Source organism: Rhododendron vialii, chromosome 5a (genome assembly GCF_030253575.1).
Source record: "Rhododendron vialii isolate Sample 1 chromosome 5a, ASM3025357v1".
Lineage (NCBI taxonomy): Eukaryota > Viridiplantae > Streptophyta > Magnoliopsida > Ericales > Ericaceae > Rhododendron > Rhododendron vialii.
Window position 1 is genome coordinate 27,927,552 of NC_080561.1, and position 19,513 is coordinate 27,947,064.

Below are 19,513 nucleotides of genomic sequence, written 5' to 3' on the forward strand. Positions count from 1 at the left end.
ATTATTGTACTTTTTATATTTTTTTGTATTCTGCATAATGCTGATAGATTATTGAATCTAATTTTGACGCAGTTGTTGCCTGCCATCCACGAGCTGATATAAGACCAATGGATGGATTCGGAACAACTAGACCTAGGGCTATTTCAATTGCAAAGCTCTGATTCCTATCTCACCCACCACCCTCCACTCTGATGAAAAAATACATGTACTTAAGTTCTTTTGAATTGATCTCATTCTTTTTTGTGTTAATTTTTTTTTTAAAAAAATTGTACGTTTGAGTGAATTTGGTTACTCTGAGTTGAGGAATGTATTTGTCACTGAACAAGGGTTTTCTAGCTGCGGAAGATCCATCGAAGCATACCTCGAATCTTTGGTTACATGTTCTTGCAAAAAAACAAATCAACAAAAAAAAAAAACTCTCTTCCTCCCAAAATCTCTTTTATTCTGCATATAATCTTTGCATGTATGTTTTTCTTGGCTGTAGAGAGGTTAGGAAGTGCTGGAAGCCATCTGCATCTCGTGGAGAAGTAGAATCGTCTCTCCGACCATATTAGCAAACATAATTATAGGTAAGTGTATCTCTTTTGTTTGCTGGCAGAATTAATTGTTTCTTCTATAAGTAATTTCTATTATTTTAATTCATAAAAAACTGTAGATCTCGCACTGATTGTAGGACAGTAATTCATCTGATAGTAACTTAGAAGTTAATGTTGTAGCGATTGATGCACCAGGGGGATTTCTCTTTGAATGGTGGTCTGTCTTTTGGGACATCTTCATTGCAAGAATGAATGTCATTCTGAGAATCTGATTCAGTAGCAGCTCATAAAGAGGTGAATCTTTTATGTATTTTTGGTTCAATGCTCATTTATATTATATGTATGCTAACTTATGAAGATATTATTTACCTTAATTGTTCTTAAAATAAAATTCAGGCTCAACACATGAAAGCAGAGCACCAGCAACAACTATAAATGCAGCAGCAGTTGCATCTCATGCAACAGTGTAATGTCAAGTTGCAGCGAAGGGACCCTAACCATCCTGCCCATGGTGGCCTTATCAATGGTATGAACTGAAGGAATGATAGGGCAGCCATCAGCCATCTGTACTTGCTATAAGAATGTACGAAGAAAGAATTGAACACCCTCAACCGATGGATTCAAAGAATTCTTCAGGTCTTATGAGTGCCAATGGGATGGCCCTACTTAAGTCAGCAACGAATAATCAAGGGTGAGGTGTTTGAACATTTTTTTCAACTTCAATATTGTTCTTTATGAGCTCAATATATTTGACTACCTTTTATGTAGTTTGAGGTCATTTTTATCCTATTCCTTTTGATTCAATCAGTTAGCCCAAGGCAACTCTGAGACCATGTTTGGCTTTACAGCAAATGCAGGTACGACCTCAAATGACCACTGTAATTACTCTGACCATACTCCTATGCACTTAGTCATTCGTTCTGGTACAAGCATGTCCTGCACCAATCTCATCCTGTTTCATGTTTGGAATTAGCAGGACATCATTCAAGAGGTTAATATGGGTGCATCTCAGAAATCTATGGCAATGGATCCTTCGTCAGTTTACGGACAAGCAACTTTACAATCAAAAGCTGGACTAGGTGTAGGTAGATTACCAAACCCTTGGGAATGAAAGTATTATGTTATATATGACATTTGTGCATGACTTATGAGAAATTATGACTTATGAGAATATTATGGTTTTCATTTTTTTATCCTATCGGAATGCCGATTCGAGTTTAAGTTTGTACTCTCATCCTCCCAAATTTTGCAATGTGACTTGATATGTAGGTAGATGTGAGCGTGTGTAGCATAGTACGATGGATTTTCTTTTAAAGTAGTTCCCTTCAGTTGGTTTGGGTGGGTGGGTTGTAGAGTTTGAGTGTGCGTGTGTGTGTTTTAATGGTACGTGGTGTGTGTCTGTGATTGGATGAATCATAGGGTGATCCTGTGGATGAATCTGCTGCTTCTAAGTAGAAGAAAGAAAAAGGAAATTGTGTGACGTGGGGAGGGATCCCCTGTGATTGACACACACATGGCAGAAAACCCCAACTCCGTTCCTTGGAGAAACAATGGCATTTACGGTATTAATTAGGTTAAAAGTTCAATTCTTACGCTGCTATGTTTTTGCTACACAACAAGGAAGATCAGTGTTCTAGAGTTATTCCAAGATCGGAATGTACATTAGAGTACATCAGTGGTTCAGAGCACCAAGGAGGCGATCCAATTAGTGTTCATGTGGTGGTAGATGGTGCATGGTTGAAGGATAACAAACAAGGTGGTGTTGCTTGGGTAATCAAACATGGTAATGGCTGCTTAATATTATCATCTGTAGCAATGAAAATCTGTCTTTAAGTTTTATCTTTTTTGCTTAATGCTTTTTCTTAGCCAATTCAGTACTGTTCTTGGAATATATGCATGTGGGATGTAAATTGACCTTGCTGTTAAGTGACTAAGTTGGGAGATCAAACATGAATTAGTAGATGATTACAAGTGAAAATTATGGTGCAGAGAAGTAAAGATTTGGACACTTCAGAATTGCTTGAGCATTTACCAGCTTAGCAGCAGCTTTTATTTCGTGTTGTGCTACTTGCTTTTCTCTTAGTTTCATAATTGATCTCTCTTTTTCTTTCTTTCAGGAAAATATCTTGCGTTGGCAGAGGATTGATGGGTTATCTTGGAAATAAGGTACATATATTTTTGATTGGTTTTTGCTTTAAGCTGTAAAATAAAGTTTCGAAATAGGAAGCTAAGGAAATGAAGGAATTCATGGTTTGTTTTGCAGGGATTCGTTTCAGTCAGCATGTTGTTACATGAAACGAGTTTTTGCTTTGTGTGTAGTCAGCTTCTTCCATTAGCTTCAAAACTCTTTTGATGCTAGCCTTTTGCTATTGTATAGATAAACCTGTAGCCAAAGTCGTGTAGTTAGTCATAAATAGTAGCGAGTGTATAGCAAAATTTTTGTAGACAGCTACTTATGATCAAACTTATGCATACAATTTTTGCTACGCTTATCCACATTTATAATTTCAAAAACAATCAAAATCGATCTCCACAACGGGCATGACGGACGTGCAATGCACGTCGCAATGCACCTAGTATATATATGCAAAAGCTAAGATGGTATGAGGAAGACAAGCAAAGATACTTCATTTAGCAATGTATGCAAAGGCTAAGATGGTGTGAAGCTCACCGGTGATGTTCCCATATCATCTGCAAGCCGTAAAATAGTGCCTGACCATTGAAAAATATTGGGGTATTTATTTGAGCATTCGGAACCCTCTGGGGTTATGGGATTTGTACACAAAAAGTAAGCATGAGTTAGTATAGAAGGAGCTGAAATTGAAATCCATGCATTTTTCATGTATTCTTCAAGGGTTGGTGTGTATCCGCTATAGTACCACTTTGCCTCCTTCAAATAACATTTGCATAAATTTGCCCACTAGAAATTAGAGTAGCATGGCTTAAATTAAAAAGTTACTTGAAATCTAACTAAGAATGTGGAAAAGTAATTCTTGAATTGAAGCAGTTTGATACCGATTTCTGGAGGTGAGGGATGATGTGAATGCCCTGCTCCTTAAGAGTCTCATAACCCATTTCATTAATTGAGTTTAAGAGAGCTAGGTAACATATCTTCATATAGTCTGGAAGTTGTTCCATTGTACTTATATCCCACCTGAAAGTACCAAAGTACATTTTAATTACTCCCCCGTTTCGTAATTGTTTTATTATTTTGTGGAGGTTGTACGTTTTTTTTTTTTGCATAAAAACTAAAGACAGATGTGCATAAGATGTAAATTTTTCATGCACCAATTTACATAATTAATTCAGATCTTTAAATTGGTGCAAGCTAAGTTGAAAACTAATTTATGCTCGAAAATGCTTTATTTTTATTTTTTTCAGAATCCTCAAAAGATAAACGGTATGAGACAGAGGGACTATCCATACTAAATGAGGCACCAATTGCACTCCACTCCACTTACAACTACAGATCATATTGAAAATTTCAAATATGTACACCAGTGCAACCAACCTTTCAACGGCACTAGTGAAAATTTCTAGTTCATCCAGTGTGCCATAAACATCATAGACATCATCGATGGTTGTGATAAGAGCATTGACAATTGTACTGTTTCTCCTAAGATTTGAGAATTGGGGCTTGAAATTGAGGCCAATAGTCCACAAGAAATTCTCCATCAACCTGTCCCTGGCAAAGCCCAATTTTTTCGCCAAACCGGTTTTGCTCCACCACCTAAATCAAAGACGAAACCATGATTTAAGAAACATAACACTGAAGAAACACATGAGAAGCTAATAATATACTGTACGTGAGGGTGGGTATCATACTAACAACTTATCTCGAAATTGCAGAATTCTGAAACAACTTAGTGTAATTGAATCCTCGAATAATACGGATAATAGGGGTATGACTAGGGATGTGTAAAAAACCCGCTCACCCGACCCAACCCGAAGGGTTTCGGGCGGGGCCGAACATATGGTTCGGTTGGGTACGGGTTCATTTATTTTTATTTTTTGAAAAAAATCAGTTTTCAGTTCGGGACTCGGGGTGTTGTTTTTCTTACCCGACCAAACCCGACCAATTCATGAAGATTAGTATCGATTTTTAGTCGGGCCCGACCCGACCAAACCCGACCCGACCGATCGGTTAGTGGACAGTTTCTACCCCTATTCGGTTCGGTTTGCGGGTTTGGAAATGTTGATACCTGAACCTGTCGGGTCGGGTTTGGGGTCAAACCCGACCCGTGCCCACCCCTAGGTATGACCAAACATTATGAACGATGTGGGTTGAATTCGATACACATCCCGGGGTGGCCCAACCTTTTTGAGGACGTGTTTTGATAATTAATACCTGTCAAGGACATGCTGAGAACATTTGTTAATGCTGAAAATGTCCTTGGCGGGTATTAATTATTAAAACCCGTCCTTGGCCGTTAATTTCCCATCTCTAGGAAAAATGACGGCCTAGGACGTGTTTTGATAATTAATACCTGTCAAGGACATGCTGAGAACATTTGTTAATGCTGAAAATGTCCTTGGCGGGTATTAATTATTAAAACCCGTCCTTGGCCGTTAATTTCCCAAATCTCTATGTCAGGTTTTTGGAAAAATGACGGCCCATGACGTGTTTTAATAATTAGTACCCGCCAAGAACAAGCTAAGAACATATGTTAATACTGAAAATGTCATTGGCGGGTATTAATTATAAAAACATGTTATTGGCCGTCATTTTCCCTAGGTTTTTTTATTATTTAATTAAATAACGAAAATAAATTCTATCCACTGCAGGTGTAAAACCTCACTTTTCCACTACCATCCATTTTGGGTCCCACCGAGCGTCTATTATTGTAATCTGAACTGTTTATATAATAAGACCTACTGTGGGCTCCCCGATCGGTGCGCGCTCGAGAGTCGCCACTCGGATTTTTGAGATGGAGGACCCAAGAAACCGAGAACTCGTTTGGAAAAGGCTTTTTTGTCTAGCGAAGACGTCGAGACTTTGGGTTCGGAAGCCACGTTACGAATGAGGAAGGTTTTGTTGAAAAGCACTCCATTCACCCGGTAAAAAAAAAACGGGTCTCTACTTAACATTCTAAAAAGGGGAAAAAACTTCAAATATCTTTTGAAAAATAAAACTCTTTAATAAACAAATAAGAGGGGAAGGGACATGGAAAATATATCACGTTGACGTGCACGTGGTGCTATCTGTACAGAGATGATAAGCAAATGGTATGATATAAAATGAAATAACTGACCAACGAGCTGTTTGGATCAGAACCACACGACACGACTTATCATAAGACCGCGCACGACCTTTGACATGCCGTGCGGCTTACCTGTTCTGCCATCAGACTATCATTAGTTCCATAGCAACGCTCGGTGTTCTAGATATCACGTGCATGACTCCTTAGAGATATCAGAAAGTACACAGCTACTGACTCATCTTAGAACAGTACTCCTTTCTTTTAAGCCATGAACGGAAAATGAGTTTTGATATGTTTAATCGCTTGAGATAAGCAAGAAAATCTTGTTTAAGAAATAAAACATGGCTTATAGATATGGTCTTGTTCTGAAGATACTGATGACAATATCTTAGCACTATGAACAAGCCTGATGAAGAATAGCCATGATCCAGACAGCTTGATCGAATAAATAGAAACTAAAGAACGACCGCACGCCTGAACATACTACGCCATGCGACGCATCAGAATGCCGCACGATGTGGTGTATCCAGCACAGTGACTGTTTTTGTTTTTGAAAATGGTTTTTAAGTCAGTATTTAACCAAAAGGGTTCAAGCTTGACTATAGAAAAGTTCCCTCAGGGGTAGGGTAGAGCCTAGCCCAAGGAAACTTGGTATTTACCTTTGATCTTGAGCTTGAACGAGGACGGGTGATGATGGATGAACGGGGACAAGATCGGGTGAGAAAAGATGAGTGTGGATGTGAGTGGTTGTTAGGTGTTTTGGTAGATGAGATCTCAAAGTGAGTAAAAGACTAACTTTGATGGTGAGGAGAAAAATAGAGCATTTTGAGAAAGAAAGTACCTAGAGAATGTCTTTAGAGCAACATTCTCAAGGCTTGGGAATGAAAAGAGTGGGTGTATGGGCAAAATGAGAGAGACACAGATTAGGGATTCAAGATTTGGGACCCAGACCCCTTTCTCTATAGTGGAGGGGTGTATTTATAGACAATAGCTAAGGATTTTGAATTCAAAATGGGGGAGGTATTTTTTGGGCGGGCTAGAAGTGTTTTTTTCAGCTAAGCCATTTTGCAGCTGTGGCTCAATACAGGTGTGGCCGATAGCTTACTGAGGCAGTCAGAACTTTTCCACAAAATGTCGTGCGGTTAACTTCATGACCGCGTGCGGCGTAATAAGTTTTATTATGCCGCGCAGTGTAGAAGTGTTCCATGCGGTATTATAGGTTCAGTTCAAGGCTTTTTGGGCATATCTGGGTTTTTGGATTGTCTGGGCTTTTTGGGCTAAGGAAGTCATTTATTTAAGCTCTCAAAGGTATTATTTCCTTTATTTCATCATCGGGATTGTTCAAAGAACCTCCGAGGTTTGGATTGGGGTGTCTACAGTAGTCCCTATTTAATGAAACTCGAAAACCATTGGTTAGTGCGAGTGACGCTTAAAGAATAGACATCCCAATCTATTGCCCTAAAGTCTTTAAACGCAGACAAAAATGCATGAAAATTGAAGTGCAAGCAAATGACAATGGTGGTTGCGCTCGTGGAGCTGCCTTCGTACCCTGTGTGCAGGGATCAGACCAACATAGTTCAATCGGGACAATGCAAGCAAAACGAGTCCCGGAGAACAGATTGCAAAATCATGCAACGAATTTGAGAAGATTGAGTGCCTGTAGTGCCAAGTGTAGCAAAATTCATGAGACGAGCGAGACGAACCCTCGGGGGACTTAAAATGCAAGACGAGCCCTCAAAGGGCAAAAATTCGAGACGGACCCTAAGGGGGCAAAATTGCGAGACAAACCCTTAGGGGACTAAAGCCTCAAAAGGTGAATTTCGAGGCGAGCCCTCGAAAGGCAAAATGCGACAAGTCCTGGAGGACAAAAATTTGACAAGTCCCGGGGAATGAAAATTCAACGAGTCCCGGAGGATGAAAATTTAACGAGTCTCGGAGGACAAAAGTTTGATGAGTCCCGGAGGACAAAATTTCAACGAGTCCCAGAGGACGAAAATTCAATGAGTCCTGGAGGACGAAAAGTTTGACGAGTCCTGGAGGACGAAAATTAATCCTTTGACCGAGGCACAACATTCTAATAGATTTTACTGTAAGGTGGCTGGAATATTTGATTCCTGAGGAGGATATTGGTGGCTGGGTTGATCATTTTTCAAGAAAAACGATTTAATCCTATGAGACCATAATGCCGTGCGGTTGAGCATGGTACCGCGCAGTGTTTCAACTTCCCATGCAACTCTTCGATTTCCAAGAACAGTCGGTTGGTTTAAAGGTGCCCATTAATACAGGCGTGCCCTTTCGTCGACTGAAGCCTCTTTATAAGGATGGTGGTGCCTCATTCTATGTACCACCATTTCTTCTACTCCCTCCGTCCCAAAATGATTGTTCGGTCCGCAAAACGGAGTGATAAAAATAATGCAAATTTTTCAAGAAAAAATTCAAACTTTTTTCACAAATTAAAAATACTCATTGATATCTAATAAGTTGTTAAAAAACTTTTGATTTTTTCTTGCAAAAATTGTATTATTTTTAACACCCCGTTTTGCAGACCGGACAAACATTTTGGGACAGAGGGAGTATCTTTTTAAAGAACGCGTTGAATCTAACTTCCAAAAGCAGTTCAATGGCGGATTCCAGTCTTATTGCACGCGGCATTGCCCTTGAGGCCGAAATGGCCTCGTACCGAGAAGAGATCGAGCAACTTAACGTGCAAATTGCGAGGTTGATTTCCACCATCTGCACCCTTCGCCGTGCGGTCTCCAACCTTCAAGACTTTTCCTTCAACCAATCGGATGACAAGCACGATCCTGAGTACGCACCGGAGCGCGAGTCTGATAATTCCGCAGAGGACTCCTAAGGGAATCCGAATGGTTCTAACAACCGTTCGGATGGAACAAACGACGCTTCTGGCGAGGGGAACGACTAAAGACAAGGAAGAAGAAAATAAAAGGGGCAGTAGGATCTTATTTGTTTGCTTTCGTCTTCCTTTTTTTTTTTTAATCAAATGTAATGGAAATTCCCGGGGTTACCTCGGGTGTAGGAAATGAAAGTCCCCTTCCTTCATACCTGCTTGTTTTCATCATTTCTGAATAAACGCAAACAAACCAAACATCATAATCTCGAATGTTAAGAAACTGTTCAAAATTCAAATTGTCAAAACAAACATAATGCTGTGCGTGGCTACCTAACGGCGCACAACATACCAAATTTTGTTTGGGTTGCCCAAAGGTGATTTTTAGAAACTCAAATAAGCTCCGAACATGGTTCATGGCCCAATAATTTCGCATGCCAGGTCAGTATGCCGTGCGTGCGTCCTAGAACGCCGTGCGGTACTATGTGTTTCGAACCCAGTCCAAATTCAATTCCATACGAGCCGGTTCGAAGGGTATATACGGGTGAGGCATACACAGTACGCCCCACCATTCAAAATCTCTCTCTCGCACCTTCTCTCTCGTCTCTCTGCTCTCTCTCGTCTCTCTCTCTCACCTTTTCTCTCGTCTCTCGTCTCTCTCGTCTCTCTCTGCTCTATCTCTCGTCTCTCTCACTGTGATCATGGAGCATAGCGAGGTACTCAGTGGTAATCAACTACCAAGGGTTGAGGTTACACCTCCCCTGGTTCCTCCGAAGGGTGATATGGTGGTCGGGGATGTTCCGAAGACCACAAGGGTCCTGGTTTCGACCAACATGGCCGAGGGGGCCACGGCCTCGGCCACCGTGGTGGGTGGTGATGGCGACGATAGTGGAGGGGTAGCCAGCAATGGCCAAGGCATGGAAGGCTCGGGTGCAATGGAGCCAAGGGGTAAGAACGAGGCCACGGGCAGAACGGATGGTGTAGGTGGTTTAGAGGAGAGTGCCACAGAGGCCCACAGTGGTGGTAGTTTGAAGGGGGCAGCGGAGGAGATGGAGGCCTTTCCCGTGAGATAGCCTCAAGTCGACCTGGGGAAGTACCCCGTTGTCAAGGAGGGGCCGGTGGAGGAGCGAGAGACACCGACAATGTTTGTAGGTAGTGGTGAGGGTGCGGGGTCGTCGCGGCCTATTGAAATGGGAGACTAGTTGGAGGTGGCGTCCCTTGAGGACTTGGTGGAGACACTACGAGGAGTGCCTGGGCTAGCGGAGGCCTTGCTCGAGTCTCGAGAGAGGGAGCTCCAGGCCGAGCTCCAGGATGGGGCTGCCAGGGAGTCATGGGGTGAGGAGGAGGCTGAGAGGGAGATGACTCCTCGGATGAGTGTTGTGGATGAGGCGACGGCTGTCCTTGGGAGCCACTGAGCTTTTGGCGAGGCAGAGTACAGACCTCTTCGGCACATGGTGGTGCCTTCACTGCTGGACGCTTATAGGCCTGAAAGGACTGCCTACGATGAGGCCTTGGTCCTGAGGGACCCACAGCAGCACTTGTCCTTACTATGAGATGAGGTATGCTTTAGTACTTGCTTTTTAGTGCAATGTACTATGCTTCCTAATTTCCTACTATTTGAATATCATGCTTGCTTATTGAATCTTATTTCCTTATTGCCACAGGAAAGAACGATCTCGTGCTATGATGGTGCAGCTGATGTGCCAAAATTTTGGGAAAGGCTTCCTGAGGTGTTGAAGGAGATAGTGAGGGAGACAGGTTTTGGAGAGTTTGTCAGTATCCTGACGCGGGCGGGCAACGATTGCTAGGTGGTGAAGGCTCTTGCCAAGAGGTGGTGGGATACGACAAATTCATTCCACTTCTCTTTCGGTGAGATGATGGTGACGCCTTTGGACTTCTCGGCGATCACCGGTCTGAGAGTAGAAGGTGACCCTATTCCCTAAGACGCTGTGGCAGGGAGAGACCCGGGTTTGCAGACGCGTCTTTTGGGATATGTGCTAAGGGCGGAGAAGGGGGATGCTCTGTATGCTCAGCTTCTGGACTTTTAGAAGAAGCCTCCTGAGGATAGGGTTCATGAGAAGCAGATGGCGCCGTGCTTCTTGTTGTACATGCTCGGTGCGTCTCTATTTCCTAACAGGCGCAATCGAGTACACCTCTCTTTCCTGCCAGCATTGAGGAACATTAGAGAGATAGCCCATTTTGATTGGGGTGGCGCAGCTTTGGGGACGTGCTATGCCTTCATGGGCTCTCTTTCCCGAGGAGCAGGGAAAAGACTTGGCAGCTACTGGCGAGTTTGGGAGGTATTGCTTGAAACCTTATTTTCCCCTTACTGTTAGTTAGCTCTTCATCAGCCTTTGTATCCCCTGTGCTGATTCTAGCCTCGAACTTTGCAGCTTTGGAAGTACGAGGTACTGGACATGTACCCTATCGCGACGTCGTGTCCCAACAATTTAATACTTCCTCGAGCGCTCCGTTGGTCAAAGGAGTATCGAGGAATGAAGAAAGGAAAGGGTGACCTAAACGCCTATCGATTGTACTTGGACGAGTTGCGTCCTGACTGGTACCTATGCTTCCTTGCCTGCTTAATTCATACTTTTCGTTAGCATACTAATATCTTGCGCTCTTGACTATAGGTGTACTGGTGTATCTAGGATCGATTTGACATCCCATACATGGCTCGAAGTAGGGAAGTGACGAGAGGGAAAGTGCTTTTGGAGTCTCCTTACGGTTGGCAATGGTACCTGAGCAACCGGGTATCACGTCAATCGTTAGGGCTAGACACTTTCTTGGTTCCTAGACCACTCCCTTCTTTTGTGCAAAGAACGAACGAGTACATGTTGGAGGAGGTTGAGCGATTCACGCAGCCGGATCCTCAGTTGGAGCCACTATTTCAGGCTGGCACCAACTATGTGGAGTACAGGTCTCAGTACCTGATGAGGAGCTTTGAGATCCGCGCTGCTTGGGAGGCACAACAGCAGTCGCGAGGTGGTGGTCGTGGTAGAAAAGGAAGGGGAGGAAGAAGATGAGATGGAGGAAGAGGAGGTGGAGGCCGAGGGGATCACGTGAGCCAGAGCGGAGCCAGGTTGTACGCACTTTCCTAAACAGTGGACGTGGTGACTGCTCAGGGAGTCCCTAGCGTGGTAGAGATTCCACGCCCTGCAGTTGAGCCTCCGAAGTTCCTTGCTCAGGTATGACATGCTTTTATTCCCTTCGCGTGTTTGCTATTATCACTGCACGTCCTAATTAACTTTTTCATTGCGCAGGTGACTCCGGAGTATGCTAGGGAGATGGCGGCGGCCATGATGGGCCAAGAGCAACTTGTGCGGCAATATGCCATGGGCCATTCCCCACCAGTACTAATTCGCGTCGGAGGGACGATGGTAAACCCTTGAATCTTAGCCATTTATCCCACTCTCATTACCCTTATCCATGATTATGATGCAAATGCTATATGAATGTTATGCTATTGCAGGCTGGAGGAGGGACTTCATGAGGGCTACGCCGGAAGTCTGTTCGCATGCCTGTGCAATAGGCTTTTTCTGCTAGCTCTCGAGAGGAAAGGCCATCGAAGAGACAGCGACACTCCAATGATACCGAGGAGGAGCCTATCGCCGTTTCTGACGAGACTAAGGAGCCTACGGACATTGACTTGGAGGATAATTCTGGGAGTACCATGCCCGGGTCACTTGTACCCAAGAGGTTGCTAGCTTCGAGGCGGAGGAGGAGGTCTCTGAGGAGGACGAGGATGGAGATAAGGATTGAGTTTTTCCTCTTTTTGCTTTTTGCCTTTTAGTGGAGCCTGCGTGCTTCATTTTTGTGGGGTGCTTATTTGCCCCTGGTAGGTAGGATTTTGAGCATCGAACCTGCATGCTTCGTTTTGTTATGTACTTTGACTCATGGATGCCTTTGGGACTCTATATACGCACAGAAAATGTTCTTCCATTCTCTTTTGTCATTCAATTTCCTTTATTGCTACTATTCAACGAGAATTGAATAACTAAGACGCTCACCGGAATGTACAACTAGCCATATATCATAAAACTGAGTCCAATATGTGGTTTACAATGGGAAATATATTGACAAAGGAATAGAAATCCAAGAAGTAATCAAATGAACTTTAAAATTGACGCTACATATGAGAATTTACATAAATGCCCTTGCTGCAGGCTCAAACACGACTACATATGACATTGGCAACCTTCAAAGCTTGATATGCGACTTGAAAGTTTGACCTTATGCTTGGGACGCACTCGAAAACTAAGAAAACGTTGACTTTAAAAGGCGACAACTTCAAATTTTGACTTGGGACTCGAGCTTGAACTTGGACTAAGTCACTTTCGACCAATATGACCTATGTGACTCAAAGGAATGATTTGAAATGGCTTAAAATGTGATTTGACACTTTGACGCGGCTTAAAAATGGAATTTTGTTGACTTTTCATACTATGACTTCGAATTTTGAGAGTTGACCTGAAGCGAAACATCTCTAAAGTCCTATGTACTTGTCGAAGTGTGTTCTAGTGGTTGGTGATGCCCCAAAATGCCTTGAATCCATTCCATACCTTCGCTATCAAAAACTGTAGAAATGCAAACATAGTATGCCGTGCATTTCTTCAAAACGCTGTGCATTATGACGCAAGGTTCCTCGGGGTATCAATGCTACACCGTGCTGATTTCCTGGTTTTAGTATACTGCGTGTTGCTCCATTATGCCGCGTGTGGTTATTTTTCTGTCAGTCTCCATTTTGTTGTTTCCCAAGGCAGATTGCGCGATGGTTGAAGTTTGACCTATGTAAAGGCTTTTCAGAGCCAATGCATGTCTGCATTGTACTTCCATGCTATGAGCAAGCCTTCTTCTATGCAAGACTCATAGAAAATTTGCACTTTTGAGACCCAAGGCTCTTTGAAAATTGAAGTTGTTTCCTCCACCGTTCCTATAAATTTAGCCCCTAAACTTCAAATTCTTTCTATCCCACTCAACTCTCATTCTTCTAAAGCTTTGTTTTCCTCCCAATGGCTCTTTCGCTCACCGGTTCGCTCCGCCCATGGTTGGCTTCAATGGAGGGTGTCGATTGGCTCAACTTCCGGACTCATGGTCTCTATTCCATGCAGTACCTTCGCAACATCCGTCTTTGCCCTAAGCTCTTGAGGGCAGCCGTGAGTTATTGGGATCCCAAGGTCCACGTGTTCCGTTTTGGCGAGCAAAAGCTTTGTCCTACCGTGGAGGAGTTTCGTGCCTACCTTGGTGGCTTCAGCTCGGGAGAAGTCATCATCCCTCCTGTACGTGAGAGCGTCTACAAGGTCTTGGCCGCAGTCCTTAGATTGAGTGGCGGTGCTGCTCGCTACTTAGTCAGCGATGGTCATCTCAACGTGATGCGGCTCATTGAGATGTTCTCTCCTCCCGGTGATCTTGCAAACATAACCTATCAAACTCAGCGCATGACTACCCTTTGCATGTGCCTACTTGCAGCTTACCTCTTAGTGCTTTCTATCGGCCATGCTAGTTCAACATTGGTCAGCATTGCCATTCAGATTGAGGCTCGAAAGGACGTGATTTCAATGGTCTTGGCTGAGACACTGATGGGTTTGCACAAGGTTCGCTCCGTAGAGATTGAGACTTTCGGGGGTAGTCCTCTCCTCCTACAGGTTGGTTTCTCACTCAGCTCTTTTTTTTTGAGTTTTCTTACGTTCTCAATTTACCTCAGCGCTCGGTTTAGCTTTCTATGGTTCCTTACTCGTTTTCCTCTCTTTTTGCTGATTTGGCTTTGCAATAAGACAAACGTACTGACCATCCCCCCTGGCAATTGGGCGTACGAGGCTAGGCTACTGTCCCTACGATGCTTTGAGTTTGCAGACAGAAGAGTTCCTGAGTGGGTCAACTTCTTTAGGCGCTTGCGAGCTGAGACCATTTCTTGGAGGTGCCCATGGCTAGACCTTCCACCTATGACAGTGCACTTTATGGGCCTTCAATGCGTCGTCCTTATTGGTTTGGAGGCTTTCACTTTTTATATTCCCTATCGGATTCAGCGTCAGCTTGGCCTTAGATAAGGAGCCTTTGCAGAGATTGTGGTAGATGTCGTTCTACCCCTCTTTCGTCACTCCGTTCTTTGCAACTATCAACGATTCTAGAGGACTCGCGAGGTGACCGATGCGCATTCTTACCCATCTGTGATGGTTCGCGGGAGCTACCGGAAGTGGCTCAGGAGGGATATTGCTGCGAGGGCTGAGGCTCAAAGAAACTAACTCAATCCTACTACCCTAACCATGGAATAAATTATGGACCTGCTTTCATCACGTTGCACTTTTTGTTTTCGAAAGCCATGCTCAGCCTTATGTATTAGAAGTAGTTATCGTAATAAAATGAGTCGCGGAGGGTTTCCCCCTCTTTGATTCAGTGCTTTGAACTCTCACAACCTGGATTTTTATTTTGATTAATCGTGACCAGGCCTCAGAGTAAGGCTACCTACGTATCCTTATAGCAAAGGAATCAGATCATAACGTACTTCAGGATAGGGTTCGCTCTAGTTTTGACACTCTCCATTTGCGCTCCAAATTTTGTCTATTACCGCCTTTTCAGGCTTTTGGCCTAGCGAGCTCATTCATTATACGCCTTAATTTTTGCCTAGGATGCCCTTACGGGTTTTCAACCTAGTAGGCTTTTGCTCTAATTTTTGCTTGGGACTGCCTGCCCTTGCAATTTTTAGCCCAGCGAGCTTCTCTCAGGGATAATAGCACTTAAGCTGATCCAGGTTGACTAGAGTTGAAAATTCGTTCCCGTCTACGTCAATGAGCTGTGTAGCTCCTCCGGACAAGATGGTCTTGATGATGTATAGCCCAGACCACTTTGGTCGGAACTTTTCACGTGGATCGTAAACTGGTGCCTGGATTTCCTTTAAAACCATATCGCCTTCTAACAAGTTCGCAGGCTTCACCTTTCTATTGAATGCACACGCAATTCTCCTCTGATACCCTTGAATATGATAAAGAGCCCTCAATTGGCGTTCGTCGAACAAAATGAGCTCTTTAAATTGATTGCTTAACCATTCTGCCTCCTGGACTTCACACTCGATCATAGTCCGAATAAATGGAACTTTCAACTCAATGGGAAGTACAGCCTTTATACCGTAGACCAAAGAGTAAGGGGTTGCCCATGTTGGTGTTCGTACGGATGTGCGATACCCCCATAAAGCTAGCTGCAACTGCTCATGCCAATCTCTTGCGAATTGATTGGTCTTTTCTAGAATGGCTTTGATTGTTTTGTTAGCTGCTTCCATGGCTCCATTGGTCTGTGCCCGATAGGTTGTTGACTTGTGTACTTGGATCTGAAATGCGTTCAAGACTTCCCTGGCTCGTCCCTTGAAATGAACCCCATTGTCGGACATGAACGCCTGAAGGACTCCATACTGGTAGATGACATTTTGCTTGATGAAGTGAGCAACTTGTACTGCGGTTAAAGTGGTGTAAGAAGCAACTTCTACCCATTTTGTGAAGTAATCAATGGCCACCAAAATGAACTTGTTACCGTTAGACGCCGCTGGCATATCCTTCCGATGACGTCGATTCCCCATACTGAGAAATGCCATGGCGAGGTCATTTAATGCAGTTCAGATGGTGGGACATGTGTGAGGTTGGCATGAATCTGACATTTGTGACATCGCTGTACGTATTCCACGCATTCTGTTTCCATGGTGGACCAGAAATATCCTTGCTTGAGGATCTTCTTGGCGAGCATCATGCCGTTCATGTGAAGACCACACACACCTTCATTGATTTCTTCCATTACCTTTTTTGTCTCCACACCATGGATGCATAACTTGTGCATGCCACAATGCGACCTCTGGTATAGATTTCCTCCGCAAATGATGTACTGAGCTACCATTCTGTGGAGAGCGACTTTGTCTTTCTTGTTTGCTTCAATGGGGTACTCTCCTCTTTCCACGGATCTCCAAATGTCATAATACCAAGGGTGACCATCTTCAGGCTCGTTAACAACCATGACATGTTGGTATACCGGTGTGTCCATTTGTTTGATCTCAATTGGCCTCAGCTTCATACCAATGGGAATTTCAACCAAGGATGCCAGCGTTGCTAAGGCGTCATCAAATTGATTCTTGAGCCTTGGTATATGAATAAAAGTTACCTTGTTGAAATGAGGGATGAGATCCTCAAGGTCTTGATGATACAGCTTTAGCTTTTCTTCTTTGACTTTCTAGTCACCGTTGGCTTGTGACACTATGAAGTTTGAATCCCCTACTACTTCCAATTTCTCTATGCCGATTTCGATTGCTGCTTCTATACCTAGAATGCAAGTCTCGTATTCTGCTTGATTGTTGGTGACCTAGAAATTTAGCTTGAATGAGAGCGGAATGTGAGATCTGTTGGGTGCTATTAGCAACACGCCAATTCCAAACCCTTTTTGATTAGTGGCACCATCAAAGTACAGCTTCCAAACTTCTTCAGCTAAGGTCATTATATCTTCATCAAGGAACTTAAATTCGACATCTTCACCTCCTTTGATTAGGAAGTCGGCTAAGAAGTCAGCAACAGCTCTTCCTTTTATGGACTTCCTGGTGACGTACTTCAATTCAAATTCTGTTAACATCAGTAGCCATCGTGCCATCCTTCCTGTAAGGGCCGGTTTCTCGAACAGGTACTTGAAGGGATCCATTTGAGAAATTAGCCCTACTGGATAGGCTAGCATATAATGCCTCAACTTCTTGGAAGCTCAGACGAGTGTCCAACACGTATTCTCTAGCGTGGTATAATACTTCTCACATCCGACCATTTTTTTGCTCAGATAGTAAACAGCCCTTTCAACCCCATCATTTCCTTCATGTGCCAGTATACACCCCTGCTTCGTTCTCCAAGATAATGTGGAATAATACCCCAAGCGTAGGGTTTAACACGTCGATTGAAGCATAATAAATCGAAAATCTGGGATCGTACCCAAGGGAATAATTATATGGCTTGATCGGATTTGTAGATGCAAGTAAGCTCGGGTTTTCAGCTTTTAGACAGCCAACTTTGTTTTACTTTAAACGGTGGAAATAAAAGGCTAAATTAAAAACGAATTAACTAAAGAAAAGATAGGCTAGGTCTAGGAATTATTAACACTCAAGACTCGAGTTAGAATTGCACTCTTCACCCAATTACACAATTTAAGATACTTAATTATAGTTCTCAAATCGGATGATAAAATGATTTAAGAACCAAGCTAGCTCTAGAATTCATTTGGCAAATACCTCGAGCGACAGAGCTCTAAGCATCATGTGTGGTGGGTAGGCGATGCTCTCACCTACACATGATCAAAGAGGTTAACACCTCGGTAATTTGTCAAACAAACTCGAACCCCACATCAATTTTCAAATCAAAGTTTAAAGCTTTATTGGGTGCAAAATGCAATTTTCGCCCGAGCCATGAGGTGCTAATCACCCCATGACCTAACCCTTGAAACTACTCGCACGTATCTAGAGAGATAGGAGCAAGCAAAAATCTGACTAACATAATGAAATAACTAGACTTGAAATAAACTAAAGATTATGATAAATCGGGAGAAAATAAACAACTTTAATTAAGGCAACAATAACAAAAATTAACAACTAAGGGCAAAAATTGAAATATTCAAAACTGAAAAATGAAGAACACTCAAGAACAATCACAAATTTAGATCTAGATCTAAAATTATGTAAGCAAAATCTAAATCTCCTTGTTTGTACAAAACAATGACATAAGCTTTTATACTTCTAAGATCCGCGCCTGGAATATTCCCCAGATGCTCTGAAAATTCGCCTTTAAGGCCCTCGGTATCGATGGCGAAGCCCTCAAGTTTCTGTGCTAATGACCTCGGTATTGATAGATGCCCAAAAGTGGTATCAATATCGAAGTGGTTAAGGGGTTACCACTGTGCTGCTCGGTATTGATAGACTAGATCACTTGGTATCAATACCGAAGCTATTAGGGGCTGCTGCGTGATGATCTCGGTATTGATAGGAGAATTCTCAAGGTATCAATACCGAAGCCATTAGTGTCCAGCACTTGCTTCTTTGATCTTTGGCTTGCTTCTTTGAGCCGACGGGTCCCTAAATGCTTGGGCTTTGATTCCGATAACTTCGAACTTGGTCACTTTTGAACCTCCATTGTCTTAACGTGCTTTGGCTTTAAAGACCCTTGCTTAGAATGATTTCCTATAAAACGGAACCAGAATACCCTACGAGCAAAAAGCAATTAAAACCAACTAAATTAATGAAAGAAATAACTAAAACTAGACAACTAGCGCACCCTTAATGTCATTGTCGGGTGCTTATCACACCCCCCAACTTGAGGTTTACTAGTCCCTAGCAAATAAACTATACGAAATTTGAAAACTAACAGCTTTGCAATCCATTCCGCTTATCATAACTCAGAACATGCTCAATGTTGTATACTAGCAAGAGTTCAAACTTTCCAGCTTTTTATTTCCTTTCTACAATTCACAATTTCAGCATCAAACTAAACAGATCAAGCGTCAAGCAAGTCTAAGAGCAAGTCAAAATGGTCTGTGTCCTCGAACAATGGGAGGATACGGGACACAGAACCTGCGAATTCAGACTAAACCAAATCCACCGAAGATGTGCTCAACAACAAGCAATAGCGAACAAGAAATACTATGCCTCAAACAACTAAAGCACTTTTATTCAACAGAATTAACAACTAACAGATGAATTTGGATAATCGAAAGGAAGGCATGCCATGCAACTAATTATGCAAATATCAAAATAATCAAACATTAAGGAATCACATGCGCACTAAGGATCAACTAAGGTCTTTTTAAGCTTGTAATGACCTTGGTTACAAAGAACAGGGCCTCAAACAACTAAAGCACTTTTATTCAACAGAATTAACAACTAACAGATGAATTTGGATAATCGAAAGGAAGGCATGCCATGCAAC

General features: G+C 42.9%; 1 pseudogene; it reads right to left on the reverse strand.

Moving 5' to 3' along the window:
* LOC131327089 (terpene synthase 10-like) overlaps window positions 1–19,513 on the reverse strand; it is a 40,044-nt pseudogene that overhangs the window by 3,023 nt on the left and 17,508 nt on the right.